The 16698-nt window shown below is 39.0% G+C and overlaps 2 long non-coding RNA genes across 4 annotated transcripts in view; one reads left to right on the top strand and one right to left on the bottom strand.

The window, feature by feature from the left end:
• LOC112675026 (uncharacterized) overlaps positions 1–16698 on the bottom strand; it is a 331068-nt gene that overhangs the window by 64150 nt on the left and 250220 nt on the right. For 2 of the 3 annotated variants that reach the window (XR_007401973.1, XR_007401972.1), the window contains exons 8-9: positions 6603–6752; positions 441–1540 (exon numbers count right to left, since the gene is read on the bottom strand). The exons of the other annotated variant lie outside the window; for it this stretch is intronic. This is a non-coding gene — a long non-coding RNA (uncharacterized LOC112675026). Of the gene's footprint in view, positions 1–440; positions 1541–6602; positions 6753–16698 lie in introns of those variants that run through there. 3 annotated transcript variants of the gene reach the window in all.
• LOC112675024 (uncharacterized) overlaps positions 1–16698 on the top strand; it is a 36498-nt gene that overhangs the window by 7918 nt on the left and 11882 nt on the right. The gene's annotated exons all lie outside the window — the stretch shown is intronic.

Raw genomic sequence — 16698 nt, 5'->3', positions numbered from 1 at the left:
ACTCTTGGTGAGGAGCTCTAAACTGTGGTTTAGTTTTTAACTTCTAACTTCAATTTGTGTCTTTCTTTTTTATTTTTTACTATTGTCCATCTTTGTTGATTTAAAAAAAAACTCATTGGCATATCTGCAAGTAGGGAAGAATTTATGAAATTTAACTAAGATTATATGGTACACAGCATCAGTGGTTATACTAAACTAACAATTGCTTTAGAATGAGTACCAACCAATCAGTATGACACTAGCAGCAAGTTCATGTTCATGGGAGTAATACAACTCAATGCCAGGTGCTTACTAGTAACTTTAATAAAAATTTGTCAGTGGAAGAGGTTGTAAGAAATACATACTATTATATATATATATTTTTTAAACAGTTAAGTTCAGATTTTTATTTATTTTTTTTTAAATTTTTATTTACTTATGATAGTCATACATGGCGGGGGGAGAGAGAGAGAGAGGCAGAGACATAGGAGAGGGAGAAGCAGGCTCCATGCACCGGGAACCCGACGTGCGATTCGATCACGCCCTGGGCCAAAGGCAGGCGCCAAACCGCTACGCCACCCAGGGATCCCAATACATACTATTATAAAAACAATTGTAGTATTCTCATATTCATTATAGGCAGAAGCCACGTAAAAAACTGTTCTTGGCCTTACCTCAAATTATGTGAACAGGAACTCTCAGGAATGTATATTTTAGACTAAATTTTTACATGTTTTCAAACAAGATTTTGCAATATGCAAAACAGATAAAAGTGCAGCTGCTCTAGTTGAAGCAACAGTAAGAACCTCTGATACCTTCTTTATCAGTTACTGATATCCGACCAGGGCATGCCAAGGTTGTATAACAGTTCGAAAGTCTCAAAGAGCAGGGAACACTTCCAAATCCAGAGAGCCCAAGTCTGCATTAATTTCTTTCAGTAGAAAAAAAGAAACAATGACCTCATTAAATAAAGTGGTTGTGTTTTTGTTTTTGTTTTTGTTTTTTTAAAATCTACTTTGAGCAGAAGTTTTAGTACATAAATGAGTTGAATGAAGTGGCCTTTCTGGTACAATTCTTCAAAATCCAAGAACCATGAAATTTTAATATGCTACAATTTGCTAAATATCTATCGGACACTTACCCAAATAAAGCATTCTGGTTGGGTCTCCAGAAGATTCCAAAATAAGGAAACCTAAGCCCTGCACTCAAGGAACTTAATTATTCTAGTAGATTAAAGGAAACCAATAACAGTAATCCAGGGATAACATCTTTCTTGATTTCCCAATTAGAATTTCCCAATTACCGTTGTCCTCTGTCAATATCAATTTGCATTTTGCTTTTCCTTGAGATAGTTAGGCCAGGGAAAATATTACAAAATCTTCCATCATTCTAGGGAAAAAGAGTAGTCTTTCTGAAGGTGTCTATTCATTTATGAGCCTCCATTATGGTTGGTACTGTCTACATCTGTGCTTTTTGAAGACATGGAGGAAGCCCACCCCTATGCACAAGAGAGAGAAGATCCAGGTACATCATCCACAGATGTTAGCTCTTAAGAACCTTCCTGGAAAAAAAAAAAAAAAGAATCTTCCTGAATTTATTATGCTTTCTGTTAAATTTATACTTATACTAAAAAATAAAATTTCTATCAGCTTTTATCAGAAAGATAGAATAGTTCTTAAAGGGCAGCTATCTTATGATTTTTTTCCTCCAAATTCCAGCTTACAGATGCCTTCCTTTAGAGAGATTATCACAGCATCAGTCTATGAAATACATTTTTTCTCTCATTTTGTGTCAGTCTATATTGATCTAGTGGCACACAGGCATTCAACTGGTCATGTTTTCCACACAGTTTAACCATAGGCTTTTATTGTTTGTTTTCTTAGCATATTAATATGGGTTTGCTGTCAGATCATTTAAGAAAGAGATTTTTTGCATATGTCCATAGGTAATGGGGTGAGGTGGGCCTATGTTTGGCAAATACAGACACAGGACAGGATGATAAATCTCTCCCCAGCTATCCCATCTTTTATAGCAAGGTGTTACGGTTCAGTCTACCCTCTAATTCCCTTGTGCTATGCACAATTTGCATGTATTAAATGATCCTTATCATTTCCTATAATTAGGATGTTGTCATACAGTTGAGGAGATTTTTGAAGTAACATATGGCTAATTAATGTCTTTTTGGTAAGTTCCACCTAGATAATAAAGAATTGAAAGATGTGAGTTGCATGCCATAGGTTGAATTCACCCCATTTTCACTCTGCTTTTACTCTTGCATGTTTTTTTTTCTTTCAGCATATATGTCCATATTACATACAAAGATGAACTGAATTGGGCAGTGTCCATTATATTTAGAAAAACACAGAAATTCCAGGAGGATTGTAATCCTACAACATTATTCAAAGGAATAGAATAAACTCCCTATCAAACAAACAAGAGCTATGAAATATTAAGGATCAATACACATTCTTGACCTATTAAAATTATCACAAATTGCAGAAAGGCAATTTTATAAATTTTAAATGAAAAATAATTGGTAATAAGTCAGTGTGAATGCGGAAGAAAATAAATTATACCTTGACTGATAGGATGAATGAGCACAAAATCTCGTTTTTCCAAACAGATACCATGTGTTCTCCTACAAGTCTTCCTGAGTACTAATAAAATAGACTGGGAATGTTAGCTACACACATTGGCCAATGAGTGGAATATGATCTCTAGGTCACCACTGACAATCACCTGCAGCAGAAATCCAACCCATAGTGCCATTATGAGTGTGTTTTACAGGAGACTTTTGGGAATGCTTTTGTGTGACCCCTGCTACATGCAGACACAGCAGATTTCACCAAGGAGCAAATGCTTTATGCTGTCAGCAGGCCACCCTATACTCAACTCCTATGTATATATGTATAAAAATATATATTCAATTAGTTTATCTATATCTATATATCTAATATAATTATACAATATTGATGCCTGTATCTAGAAATAGGTAAAGATGATAGATGCAAGAATTGTTTAGTTACTCGCTAAAAGCCAATTCCATCACCAAAGCTAAACTGTTTTAAAAGAATAATTTATTTTATTGCAGCACACAGATTTCATCTTAAAGATTTACAGTTTTTCTTTCTAGAAGTTTTATTTGAATAGTATAACTTCCATTTCCATGGAAAGGACAATTTATACCATTCGAGGACATTATTCACTGTGCAGAGAGCATTTTAGGCACACAATATAGTAACATGGTGGCCTTTATAAAGAACATAAAGAGCAAGGCTTTATAAACGATACCCCTCTAGTTTTCATGAATATGCTTTTCATAGCAAACACCTAGCTGTAATGTAAAAGAAAAAAATTTTAAAGGTAGTACTTTTTTTTTTTTTTAAGAGACATGGTGTTAAGTCTTGATTGCTTTTAATTCTATATAGAAAATCTCTAAAAAGAAGTGAAGCAGAGAACTTTGGGACCATGCTGACTTGTCCATGAAAGTCCCAGTGCTCCAGCTCTGACCTCAGCCCTGCTAGAGACTTCCTCCCTTCCTCCCTCCCAGGTTCAATGATCTCACCAGCTGTCTCAGATCTTTCTGAAACCAGCCCTCTATCCTCTGTCACTTTTCAGCAGCTGATAGGCTGCACATATCCAGCAGATGTACTACACAAAGAAATTAAAGTCAGCAGCAGTAAGGATTCCAAAATTAATTTTTTCCAACCTCTGGATGAACGACACTCCTGGATGAACGACACTCCTGGATTGTTTCTTGGGTTTAACTTTGCTCTCATTGACCTTCAATTCTCACTTTTTCACTCAGGCATTTTTTAATATTATTTTTTTCAGGTCAACTTAGAATTCTACACAAGTCTTCCAAGGTGAGATTTCAAATATTTGTAAACACACTCCAAATACTCGATTCAGTTTAATCACTTCAGTCCACTCCTTGCTTCCATTTTAAGACTGTAGCTAAGAATTCATTAAACGTACCCATGGGACATTGCTAATGCTGATGCACGTTCCTCCATATTCATCTTATCCTACTTTTTGACAAGTTTAGCAGCCAAAATGTTTTAGAAACTGTAAGGGCAGAACTTGAATCCTTTTGCCCTAGGCACCTGGATTACTTACAAAGCACTCCATAACAACAAAGCCGCTCTCGACTGTACTTTCTCTTTCCAGGGTTACTCCTTTCTCCTCTCAGCATTCTCAAGTATCTGGTTCTGAGGAAACTATGACTCAGAGCTCCTGGTTCCCCCACTAGTTTGACCCTGTTTGGTATAAGCGTCCATCTGCTTATAAGCCCACGAGTGAACCCACAGCGTTCATGACCCACCAGCAGCTTCTCCCTGAAAGCCTCGAGGCTGTTGGGTATTGCTCATCAAATTGAGAATATAAATTGTGTATTTTCATTTATTTTAATTTTATTAATCCCTCTTCCTTCTTTAAGTACGGAAATATGCCTGGGTTACCTTCATCTTTCCTCATGGTCCAATTCAAGGATAATCCTTGGAAACTTTTCATGTAACAGTGACCCATTGAGTATTGTTCACTTCCTGAATCATTGACTGATTGGACTTTTAACCTCTTCCCATTAATGCACTGTGTGAATTTAAGACATTATGCTTAAGCTTCAGTCAAGACTGGAGTACCCTTATAGTTACTGTGATCTTTGACAGAATGTATTAGAGCAAGTTAAAAGCTATAGCAACAAAACCAAAATCTAGTGGCATAAAATGATCAAATGTGTTTATTGTTCAGATAATAGCTTCCTGCAGGTGTTTGGCAGGCGATTTCTGTGTGGCAATTCCAGGACTTGGTCTCCTTTCATTCTGTCCCTTCCTCATTGCCTAGGGCTCTGAGGTCCACTGCTGAATACAGACATTCAGCAGATAGATAGGGGAGAGACTGTGCAAGAGGTTGTTATGGGTCAGGGTGCTTCTTCCTACACCAAGTTGGCTGAACCCAGTCACAGGGCACTCAGGCTCTTTCAAATATAGCCTTGTGATGCTTTCAAGAAAAATAGAGAATGGGTTTTGGTGATCCATCACTGTCCCTATCACAAAAAGTGACCACCATGGTCAGAATTGTGAGATCCCTCCTGTGCTGCTGGCAGCCCCTAGAACTTAAGAAGGCAGACAGAAGCTTATCTTTCACACAGCAGAACTAAAAACATTAGGATTTAAAGGTAGAAGGAACAGAAAAAATAAAGACAGAAGATTGTTAATCATTATTGTAACAGGTGGTAAGACAAATTAAATGCATTCTTTGTAATGAATATTCTCAGGGTGGAGAAAGGGCATAGTGCACATCACCTTCATCATTCAGTATGAAAAAAGGAAGAGAAATGGATCACTCTGTCTTTCCATTAATTTTTTCAGCAGTAGGGTTGGGAATAAGGCCATCATGTTTCCTTCTATGTCTGTGAAACATCTCAATTCAATATTATTCTAGGGTTTCCCCCAGTCTCAAAAGCTACCTCTAGAACAAAGATCTCAAGTTCCTAGAAAATGTTGCCTCCCTTATTGTATTAATAATTTGAAAGTCTCTTCACTCAAAGTATCAACAGGAATTACATATGTGTCTTTTTACATTCTTATCTATATTGGCACAGTTTTATTTTCTTATTTTGCTATCTTGCATAATTTTCTTTTAGATCTATATTTGATAGTAAGAAAGAAAATTTAACATTAGCAAATTAGCTTTATTTGTCTTTAAATAGTATTTTTACCTACACTGTATTATCTGACTCTTTCTTAGAAATGTCCTAAGGTAGTAGTTATTATTTCTAGCATTTAGATAATAAAATTGAGACTTAAGGAATGATATGGACTTCTCTAAAGTCCAACGGTGGCTCAGAGCACAGTTTTTAGAATCAGGACTCAAACTTAGGTGTCATAATCAGCCTTTCTTTCTCTAACTCCTATGCTTCAAAGATACTTTATTGGGGCACCTGGATGGCTCATCTGGTTAAGCATCTGACTTTTGATTTTGGCTCAGGTCATGATTTCAGGGTCATTAGATCAAGCCCTGAAAGCCCTACATTGAGCTCCATGCTGGGCATGGAGCCTGCTTAAGATCTCTCTCTCCCTCTCGCTCTGCCTCTCTCCCGCTTGTGTGTGCATGCTTTTTTTTTTTTTATCTCTCCCTCCCTCAAAGTATATATTTTATTAACTGGGTTATTCAAAGCCATTAAACTTATCCAAGAAGTGTTATTAATATATAGAGAGAATTGTGAATTCACAGACAAAAACAGATGTAAATCTTTTTGTTTTGATATTAAAAAGTTCCACTCTTTTCGCTTCTTGAAAAAAATAATAAAGACAAAATCTCTAATTATGGGAGCACTCATGTATTCATACTTAGTAAAATATCCTTTTTGAAATAAGAATGGTGAAAGTTGTAGATAATATGAATTCTTCAAATGATAAAATGAGTTTTTCTGGCACATCAAAATTCTAATGAAATATATACATAAGTATGTTTTCTAGAATAGTAATTACAAATAGCTAGGAGTAAAAATAATTGCTGTCATTAAACAGGCACTGTATATGCACCAAATATTCATGGTCTATATTATTTTCTTTAATTTATAGAAAAGTAAACTGAGGATCAAAGAGGTTCATGAGGGGCACCTGGGTGGCTCAGTTGGTTAAGCATCAGCCTTCAGCTCAGGTCATGATCTCAGAGCCCTGGGATCAAGCCCTCCTTTGGGCTCTCTGCTCAATGGACAGCCTGATTCTCCTTCTCCTCTGCGTACCACTTTTCCTGCATGTGCTTTCTCTCTGTCAAATAAATAAATAAAATATTAAAAAAAAGAGGTTTGTAAACTTGACCTAGTGTCAAGCTGAGATTAAAAACCCAGATCTGATTCCAAAGCCAACAGTTTGATATTTTATAAACAGTATCAATGTATCAGTAATATCAAAATCTATAAATGAGGGCAAAAAATGGCTTTAATTTCTGTCAATATTTGATATTTTACAAATACAATATACTAAATATAAAATACTAGATAGAATAGTTTTTACATTATAACATGATCAAGAATAGAAGCCTGCAAGGATATATCATGGTGGGAGGTGACACAGCTGAACCACTCTGGAGGACAGGAGAGACCTAGCATTAGATTATTGAGAGAGGGACACAGCTGTCACCACAAAAGACTTTCCGTATTTATTTACAGAAGGAAGAGAGGCAGGCAAAGCACAGATGGAATTTAGGATCATGCCATATTTGGGTATCTTTGAGAATGGTAAGCCATAGAGAACTCTATCTGCAATATCTGAGATCCCACGCTCAGGTCTGAGGTACAGGAATGAGACTTCAGACTCTGGCAGATGTAGCAGAACTCACTGGTAAAACTCAGGGGGACTTTCAGTCTTGGAGGAACAAGGAAGATTATCAGAACAGGAATTAGATGCTGATACCAAGAATGTGGTCCACTTTTCAAAACTGAGGAAAGACTCAGGACTAAAGCAGTTGCCAGAATTAGGTCAATGGTTAGGAGTGATTAGGGACAAGGACAACTTCCTTCTGCGTACTTCAGCTGTTGAATTAGAGAGACTGAAGTATCTCCTGATGAGATTAGGTTCACCTTTATTTTTTTAAAATAAATTTATTTTTTATTGGTGTTCAATTTACCAACATACAGAATAACACCCAGTGCTCATCCCGTCAACTGCCCCCCTCAGTGCCCGTCATGCATTCACCCCCCCCCCCACCCTCCTTCCCTTCCACCACCCCTAGTTCATTTCCCAGAGTTAGGAGTCTTTATGTTCTGTCTCCCTTTCTGATATTTCCCACACATTTCTTCTCCCTTCCCTTATATTCCCTTTCACTATTATTTATATTCCCCAAATGAATGAGAACATACACTGTTTGTCCTTCTCCGATTGACTTACTTCACTCAGCATAATACCCTCCAGTTCCATCCACGTTGAAGCAAATGGTGGGTATTTGTCATTTCTAATGGCTGAGTAATATTCCATTGTATACATAGACCACATCTTCTTTATCCATTCATCTTTCGATGGACACTGAGGCTCCTTCCACAGTTTGGCTATTGTGGCCATTGTTGCTAGAAACATCGGGGTGCAGGTGTCCCGGCGTTTCATTGCATCTGAATCTTTGGGATAAATCCCCAACAGTGCAATTGCTGGGTCGTAGGGCAGGTCTATTTTTAACTCTTTGAGGAACCTCCACACAGTTTTCCAGAGTGGCTGCACCAGTTCACATTCCCACCAACAGTGCAAGAGGGTTCCCCTTTCTCCACATCCTCTCCAACATTTGTGGTTTCCTGCCTTGTTAATTTTCCCCATTCTCACTGGTGTGAGGTGGTATCTCATCGTGGTTTTGATTTGTATTTCCCTGATGGCAAGTGATGCAGAGCATTTTCTCATGTGCGTCTTGGCCATGTCTATGGCTTCCTCTGTGAGATTTCTCTTCATGTCTTTTGCCCATTTCATGATTGGATTGTTTGTTTCTTTGGTGTTGAGTTTAAGAAGTTCTTTATAGATCTTGGAAACTAGCCCTTTATCTGATACATCATTTGCAAATATCTTCTCCCATTCTGTAGGTTGTCTTTGAGTTTTGTTGACTGTATCCTTTGCTGTGCAAAAGCTTCTTATCTTGATGAAGTCCCAATAGTTCATTTTTGCTCTTGTTTCTTTTGCCTTCGTGGATGTATCTTGCAAGAAGTTACTGTGGCCGAGTTCAAAAAGGTGTTGCCTGTGTTCTTCTCTGGGATTTTGATGGAATCTTGTCTCACATTTAGATCTTTCATCCATTTTGAGTTTATCTTTGTGTATGGTGAAAGAGAGTGGTCTAGTTTCATTCTTCTGCATGTGGATGTCCAATTTTCCCAGCACCATTTATTGAAGAGACTGTCTTTCTTCCAGTGGATAGTCTTTCCTCCTTTATCGAATATTAGTTGACCATAAAGTTGAGGGTCCACTTCTGGATTCTCTATTCTGTTCCACTGATCTATGTGTCTGTTTTTGTGCCAGTACCACACTGTCTTGATGACCACAGCTTTGTAGTCCAACCTTAAATCTGGCATTGTGATGCCCCCAGCTCTGGTTTTCTTTTTCAACATTCCCCTGGCTATTCGGGGTCATTTCTGATTCCACACAAATCTTAAAATAATTTGTTCTAACTCTCTGAAGAAAGTCCATGGTATTTTGATAGAGATTGCATTAAACGTGTAAATTGCCCTGGGTAACATTGACATTTTCACAATATTAATTCTGCCAATCCATGAGCATGGAATATTTTTCCATCTCTTTGTGTCCTCCTCAATTTCTTTCAGAAGTGTTCTATAGTTTTTAGGGTATAGATCCTTTACGTCTTTGGTTAGGTTTATTCCTAGGTATCTCATGCTTTTGGGTGCAATTGTAAATGGGATTGACTCCTTAATTTCTCTTTCTTCAGTCTCATTGTTAGTGTATAGAAATGCCATTGATTTCTGGGCATTGATTTTGTATCCTGCCACGCTGCCAAAATGCTGTATGAGTTCTAGCAATCTTGGGGTGGAGGCTTTTGGGTTTTCTATGTAGAGTATCATGTCATAGGCGAAGAGGGAGAGTTTGACTTCTTCTTTGCCAATTTGAATGCCTTTAATGTCTTTTTGTTGTCTGATTGCTGAGGCTTGGATTTCCAGTACTATGTTGAATAGCAGTGGTGAGAGTGGACATCCCTGTCTTGTCCCTGATCTTAGGGGAAAGGCTCCCAGTGCTTCCCCTTTGAGAATGATATTTGCTGTGGGCTTTTCGTAGATGACTTTTAAGATGTTGAGGAATGTTCCCTCTATCCCTACACTCTGAAGAGTTTTGATCAGGAGTGGATGCTGTATTTTGTCAAATGCTTTCTCTGCATCTAATGAGAGGATCATATGGTTCTTGGTTTTTCTCTTGCTGATATGATGAATCACATTGATTGTTTTATGAGTGTTGAACCAGCCCTGTGTCCCGGGGATAAATCCTACTTGGTCATGGTGAATAATTTTCTTAATGTATTGTTGGATCCGATTGGCTAGTATCTTGTTGAGAATTTTTACATCCATGTTCATCAGGGATATTGGTCTGTAATTCTCCTTTTTGGTGGGGTCTTTGGTTTTGGAGTTAAGGTGATGCTGGCCTCATAGAACGAATTTGGAAGTACTCCATCTCTTTCTATCTTTCCAAACAGCTTTAGTAGAATAGGTATGGTTTCTTCTTTAAACGTTTGATAGAATTCCCCTGGGAAGCCATCTGGCCCTGGACTCTTGTGTCTTGGGAGGTTTTTGATGACTGCTTCAATTTCCTCCCTGGTTATTGGCCTGTTCAGGTTTTCTATTTCTTCCTGTTCCAGTTTTGGCAGTTTGTGGCTTTCCAGGAATGCGTCCATTTCTTCTAGATTGCTTAATTTATTGGCGTATAGCTGTTCATAATATGTTTTTAAAATCGTTGTATTTCCTTTGTGTTGGTAGTGATCTCTCCTTTCTCATTCATGATTTTATTAATTTGAGTCTTCTCTCTCTTCTTTTTAATAAGGCTGGCTAATGGTTTATCTATCTTATTAATTCTTTCAAAGAACCAACTCCTGGTTCTGTTGATCTGTTCCACAGTTCTTCTGGTCTCGATTTCGTTGAGTTCTGCTCGAATTTTAATTAACTCTCTTCTTCTGCTGGGTGTAGGGTCCATCTGCTGTTTTTTCTCTAGCTCCTTTATGTGTAAGGTTAGCTTTTGTATTTGAGTTCTTTCCAGTTTTTGAATGGATGCTTGTATTACGATGTATTTCCCCCTTAGGACTGCTTTCGCTGCATCCCAAAGATTTTGAACGGTTGTATCTTCATTCTCATTAGTTTACATGAATCTTTTTAGTCCTTCCTTAATTTCCTGGTTGACCCTTTCATCTTTTAGCAGGATGGTCCTTAAGCTCCACGTGTTTGAGGTCCTTCCAAACTTCTTGTTGTCATTTAGTTCTAATTTCAAGGCATTATGGTCTGAGAATATGCAGGGGACGATCCCAATCTTTTGGTATCAGTTCAGACCCGATTTGTGACCCAGTATGTGGTCTATTCTGGAGAAAGTTCCATGTGCACTTGAGAAGAATGTGTATTCAGTTGAGTTTGGATGTAAAGTTCTGTAGATATCTGTGAAATCCATCTGGTCCAGTGTATCATTCTCGTTTCTTTGGAGATGTTGTGCTTAGAAGATCTGTCAATTGTAGAAAGCACTACGTTCAAGTCACCAAGTATTAGTGTATTATTATCTAAGTATTTCTTCACTTTGGTTATTAATTGATTTATATATTTGGCAGCTCCCACATTCGGGGCATATATATTGAGGATTGTTAAGTCCTCTTGTTGAATAGATCCTTTAAGTATGATATAGTGTCCCTCTTCATCTCTCACTACAGTCTTTGGGGTAAATTTTAGTTTATCTGATATAAGGATGGCTACCCCTGCTTTCTTTTGAGGACCTTTTGAATGGTAAATGGTTCTCCAACCTTTTATTTTCAGGCTGTAGGTGTCCTTCTGTCTAAAATGAGTCTCTTGTACACAGCAAATAGATGGGTCCTGCTTTTTTATCCAGTCTGAAACCCTGCGCCTTTTGATGGGGTCATTAAGCCCGTTCACATTCAGAGTTACTATTGACAGATAGGAGTTTAGTGTCATCATGATATCTATTCAGTCCTTGTTTTTGTGGATTGTTCCACTGAACTTCTTCTTAAAGGGGAATTTTAAGAGTCCCCCTTAAAATTTCTTGCAGAGCTGGTTTGGAGGTCACATATTCTTTCAGTTGCTGCCTGTCTTGGAAGCTCTTTATCTCTCCTTCCATTTTGAATGAGAGCCTTGCTGGATAAAGGATTCTTGGTTGCATGTTCTTCTCATTTAGGACCCTGAATAAATCCTGCCAGCCCTTTCTGGCCTGCCAGGTCTCTGTGGAGAGGTCTGCTGTTACCCTAATACTCCTCCCCATAAAAGTCAGGGATTTCTTGTCTCTTGCTGCTTTAAGGATCTTCTCTTTATCTTTGGAATTTGCAAGCTTAACTATTAAATGTCGAGGTGTTGAACGGTTCTTATTGATTTTAGGGCGGGGATCTCTCTCTTTCCTGGATCTGAATGCCTGTTTCCCTTCCCAGATTAGGAAAGTTTTCAGCTATGATTTGTTCAAATACATATTCTGGCCCTCTGGCCCTTTTGGCGCCCTCAGGAACCCCAGTTAAACGTAGGTTTTTCTTCCTCAGGCCGTCGTTTATTTCCCTTAATCTATCTTCATGGTCTTTTAATTGTCTCTTTTTTCCTCAGTTTCCCTCTTTGCCATCAGCTTGTCTTCTATGTCACTCACTCGTTCTGCCACCTCGTTAACCCCCGTTGTTAGGACTTCTAGTTTGGATTGCATCTCATTCAATTGATTTTTAATTTCTGCCTGATTGGATCTAAATTCTGCAGTCATGAAGTCTCTTGAGTCCTTTATGCTTTTTTCTAGAGCCACCAGTAGCTGTACAATAGTGCTTCTGAATTGACTTTCTGACATTGAATTGTAATCCAGATTTTGTAACTCTGTGGGAGAGAGGACTGTTTCTGATTCTTTCTTTTGAGGTGAGGTTTTCCTTCTAGTCATTTTGCTCAGTGCAGAGTGGCCAAAAACAAGTTGTATTGGGAAAAGGAGAAAAAGAGAGAGAAAGAAGGAAAGAAAAGAGAAAAAGAAAAAAGGAAGAAAAAAGAAAAAAGAGAAGAAAAAGAGAAAGAAAAAGAAAGAAAAGAAAACAGCAAATCAAACAAAACAAATCAAAAAGAAAAAAAAAAACAACAACCACAAAACACGGAGGAGTATCTTCTGATTCTGTATACTTTAAGTCCCTTGACCTCCCCTGGAACTTGTCCGTCTCGCTGGTCTTCTGGGGGAGAGGCCTGTTGTGCTGATTTTCAGGTGTTAGCACTTGGGGGAGCTGCTGTGCCCCTGCCTGGTGCAGGGCTCAGTGGGGGTTGTTTACCCCGTGAGGCTCCAGGAGGAACAGCCCCAGTGGCGGGGCCAGCTCTGGAGCCCTGGAGTCAGTCCCTGCAGTAGCTCCAGAGCTCTCCGTCTGCAGGGCCTGGAGGCTCCGGGGCGGGGCCGCTGATCTGCTCAGCTCGGGGCAGGGTCGTCCTTGGGGTCCTGGGCCCTCCCGGCCTCTGCCTGTCCCCGGGGAGGCCAGGTCCTGGGCTGTTGGATTCACGCTCCCGCCCCGCAGCCCCCTCCGCGGAGCCGCCCCCGAGCCCCCCGAGCTGCTCCGGGTCCCCCCGTGCGCGCTGCAGCCCTTAGGGAGCTCGGCGCATCTCCCGGGGCGCAGGTGTCTGTTAGTGTCCCCGGGAGCCCGAGGCCATCCCCGCCCTCCTGGGTCCTGCTCCACCTCCCTGCGAGCCCCTTTCCGCCCGGGAAGGTCGGTGCAGCTCCTGCTCCTCCGGGACGGGCCTCTCCTGTCCTGGGGACACTCGCCCCGGCCTCAGCCAGGCTCCTCGCGGGGCCCCTCCCCCCTGGATTCCTTAGGTTCACCTTTAGATCTGAGAATAGGCCTTATGTGCTCAGAGGATTTGAATGGCTAAAAAAAGGGAAAAGGTCAGGAAATGAAAGAGATCTTGACCTGTGTAATACTATGTCAAGGGTTATTTTATTTTCAAGTTTTTATTTAAATTCCATTTAGTTAATATGCAGTGTAATATTAGTTTCAGGTGTAGAATTTAGTGAATCAACACTTACATACAGCACCCATCACAAGTGCCCTCTTTAATCCACCATCCCTCCATCAACCTCCCCTCTGTAACCTCTGTAACTTTTGTTCTCTATAGTTCAGTCTAATTCTTGGTTTGCTTCTCTTTTCTTCCTGCCCCTCCCCCCATATTTGTTTGTTTTGTTTCTTAAATTCCACATATGAATGAAATGTCAAGGGTTATTTTTGAAATCAGTCTGATGAGAAACTTGTAATGGGTAAACTTACTTACTTACAATATTACTTTTATAAGTAATTATTACAATACTTACTAACAATATTACTGAGTGTGAATATGCAAGAAAATCTTGATTGAATGAATCAAACTTAAATATTTTTAAAGAAAACTGATCATAAAACAGTACTTTAAAATAAATCATGTAATTCTTCCTGTTTCCAAATGAAAAAAGAGAAAACAGGGGAGGCCTTACCCACAAAAATGTGTAGAAGTCTTGTCCTCCATAACTATGCAGGGTATGGGGACAATTTATATAAAACAAGTATTTTAAAATGTAGGTTTTATTATCATTTAGGTATGGGGAAGCAAACAGATGAAGATACAATTGTTGAAAAGGTAGTTTGTTGTACTCACAAATCCCAAGAAGACTGGCATGCCATACCATGCAGGGGAGAACACAGGAAAGCATCAGGTTTGGTCAGGAAGCAGAGGAAGTGAGGGAAAAATATGGCCAAGAACTTTCACTGGGGTTTTTGTAAGAAGGAATGAAGCAGGGTGATTAGGTTTAGACTTGGCTGATTTGAATAATTTCATTAGACAGTCCTTAGTTGTCTGCTATCTGGCCCTAGAGAAAGTAGGGAAGGGGAATAGTGGTTTAAGTGTAAGAGAATGATAAAGCAATTGGTTCAAGGTTTGGGCTCTGGGTTGGTTGGTTTGCATATGAAAAGCACACTTAATGAGCAAGTCCTTTACTATCCCTAGAAAATGGCTAGTCCTGGAAGGGGCGGACCCCTAGAGGTCAAAGCATCAAAAATATAGTATAGGGCAGGTGGGTGGCTCAGCGGTTGAGTGTCTGCCTTTGGCTCAGGTCAGGATCCTGGGGGTCCTGGGATTGAGTCCCGCATCTGGCTCCCCATAGGAAGCCCGCTTCTCCCTCTGCCTATGTCTCTGCCTGTCTCTGTGCCTCTCATGAATAAATAAAATCTTTTAAAAAATACAGAATAAAAGACATAATGAAAACAATCACTCAGGAATTCTGCTAGCTTACATTTTTCTAAAATCACTTCTGAACCAAGAGATCTATCTACATCACAATTGTGTGTAGAGATTTAGGATCTGTTCCCATTTCTTCTTCCTTTGGCTAACAATTTTTCACCTTGAAGCTCTCTCCTGTGGTGTTGAGAGTTGGACCCAGTTCTACCATTCTTACATCCCACTCTTTTCCTGAAACAGATTTTCTAAAATATTGTCCTTTTTCTATTACTGGGAAACAAATAAGGGCAAGTTACAAGTTCACTAGAAACCTTAAAAACATTTTTTCTAATCACTATTGCTGGACTTCATCAGGTTAAGGCTAGATATAGACCTCATCTCTCTCAGCACTTTTTCCTGATCTCTCTCTCTTAGTGTTGCTTTTATATATCAGCCTTGTTGAGATTTTCTAATGTCCATTTTATCCCAGGGTGACTCCTCCAGATTTTCTCCCCTTATACTTCCACCTAGTTGGGCTTAAGGAATCCTCTTTGGGGATTGAGATAAAGGTAAACTGTCACTACCAGGGAATAAATTGCCTTCATATATGACTCAAAGATGTTTACTTGTGGCCCAGAAATATTAGTAAATTCATCTTCTACCTCAATATCTTACATGTTGTAGGAAAATTCTTAGAACTTGGGATCCATGCCTTATCTTTCAATATAGATGAATATCATTTATTTCCATGGTTAACCTCAGGAGACTCTGGATATGAACTATTTCTGGTAAGAGCTGTGGCTCCACTGAAAGCTTCAAAAGGACCAAACAGTGTTTCTGGAATGATTCTACAGGTTGTAGATAGGGGCTAGAGATGTTTGTAAGGGACACTGAAATACCTCCCTCCTGGTAGAGAAGCAAAAAAGCATTCTAGGAGCAGTGAACACATGAATTTGAATTCTGGGGCATTTCTGGTATGTAATGGAAGTCAACCCGCTGCCCAGTAGGCTGGGAGTTCTAAGCTTCAAGGAACGGTCAAAAGAACATTGTCTGAAAACCTGAGTTTAAGAAACCATTAAGTAATCAGACATTAATTAAATATCTCCTCTTCATCTTTATATCCCTAATACTTGGATGATGGTTGATGCATCCTGACAGTAAGATGCATTAGATCAGCAGAGCCAAATGCTAAGCAAACTGTGGTATTTCAAAAATACTGAATCTGATTCCTAGGCAGGCTCTTATTTATATATCTTGCTCCAAAATATTAGTGTATTAGTGACATAAGGAAAAAAAAAGGAGGGTCCTACTTAGGGATGTGTGACTGAAGATGGGTATGGAATGACCTGAAGAAATGATTCAACAGACTATTTCTCCTGCAGAGGGCAAGGTCATTGCTAGGGCAGGACTGCTGTTCCCACAGAATACCTATACTTAAAGCTTTCTTGATAAAGCATTCCAAAATATAGCACTTGCATAATTAATAGATGCCCAAGAACCAATATTTGAGCCATCAGAAGGTTGACTTTTTCAGGTAAACTATATCATTCTCTTATACTAGGGGCCCAGGAATACTTTCCATTTTACTGTGTCATTTGCTAATTAGATGTGTGAATGGGAAGGAGTGAGAGAAGTACTGAGATGGCATTTAGAAACAAATAATGCAATAAATAATAATTTTTTGGCCTTAGCTCAGAACCTATAGTTTCTAAGAAACCTGTTATTACTCTAATTCTTAGAGAATTTTCTATGCTCTGAAATAATGAGAATATTTTTTTCTTAGCACTTAATTATTTTATTGATAAAAATCATTCATTTCTTTGCTATCAGGATCAAAGACAGTGTTC

This window comes from Canis lupus, chromosome 14 (assembly GCF_003254725.2).
Source record: "Canis lupus dingo isolate Sandy chromosome 14, ASM325472v2, whole genome shotgun sequence".
Classification (NCBI taxonomy): Eukaryota; Metazoa; Chordata; class Mammalia; order Carnivora; family Canidae; genus Canis; species Canis lupus.
The sequence above is the reverse complement of the archived record's forward strand: the minus strand, read 5'-3'. Positions and strand labels throughout refer to the sequence as shown.